Source organism: Protopterus annectens, chromosome 1.part2 (assembly GCF_019279795.1).
Source record: "Protopterus annectens isolate FY-2018-M chromosome 1.part2, PAN1.0, whole genome shotgun sequence".
NCBI lineage: Eukaryota > Metazoa > Chordata > Ceratodontiformes > Protopteridae > Protopterus > Protopterus annectens.
The window spans coordinates 177,502,022-177,503,233 of NC_056727.1; positions in this window are offsets into that span (position 1 = coordinate 177,502,022).

Here is a 1,212-nt window from a genome sequence, read left to right on the forward strand (position 1 = left end):
AACATCTCCAACGCCCAGGTGAGAACTGCCCTCACTAAGGCAAAAAACACAGCATCCATGGGACCGGATGGTGTCCCCGGCTGTGTGCTTCATGAACTCAACGAGGAATTAAACCCACAGTTAGGACAGCTGTTTAATCTTAGCCTCACCTCAGGATACGTACCCAAGGAGTGGCGCACGGTGACTGTGGTCCCACTTCATAAGGGCGGTGCCTCCACAGACCCTGGAAATTACCACCCCATTAGCTTGACAAGCCTTATCTGCAAAGCCATGGAGAGGATCATAATGGAACTCATAAATAAAGACATAGGGAACTTGCAGACTTTGGATCCAACCCAGTTTGGCTTTGTCAAAGGCAGATCCTGCCTCTTAAACTTGGTTGACTTTTTCGAGACAGCCACCAAGGCCATTGATGAGGGAAAGGCAGTCCATACAGCCTACCTCGACCTGGCAAAGGCCTTCGACACAATACCCCACTCAGGCATCATCGAAAAACTCATCAGCTTGAATGTAAACCCATACATCACAAGATGGGTTGCAAACTGGCTAAGCGACAGAACCCACAGGGTCAGAGTTGCTGGAGCCATGTCAGACTCAAAGCCTGTCACAAGTGGTGTCCCACAGGGCTCAGTCCTGGGTCCACTCTTGTTCGGCATCTACTTTTCTGAAGTACAAGCAAACACAGGAGGGTTATGGCTGACAAAGTTTGCAGATGACTGCAAACTGGGCCATAATCGAAAACACATCTGACACAGATATCCTCCAGAAGGGCCTCACAGAAACGGATAACTGGTGCCAGAGCCATGGCCTGAAGTTAAATGCCAAAAAATGCATAGTCATACCCTTCGGGAAAAACAAGGTTACCCCTAGCTACCATATAGGTGGCAATCCACTGAGCACAGAAAAGTCATCAGGGATCTGGGGACCCAAGTTGACAGTAGCCTTCGCTTGACACTCATGTTGCTAAAGTAGTTAGGAAAACCTTCTATATCGCCCACCTGATCATGAAGGGATTCACATCTAGATCAAGGGAGGTCATCGTCCCCCTGTACTCATCACTCATTAGACCTATGATTGAGTACAATGCCCCATTCAGAATGTATCTGACCAGACACCTGATGCAGCTTGAAAGGCCCCAAAAGTTCCTCACCAAAAGGATAAAGGGTCTCAAAAATATGTCTTATGCTGCCCGACTGAAAGAACTCCAGCTCT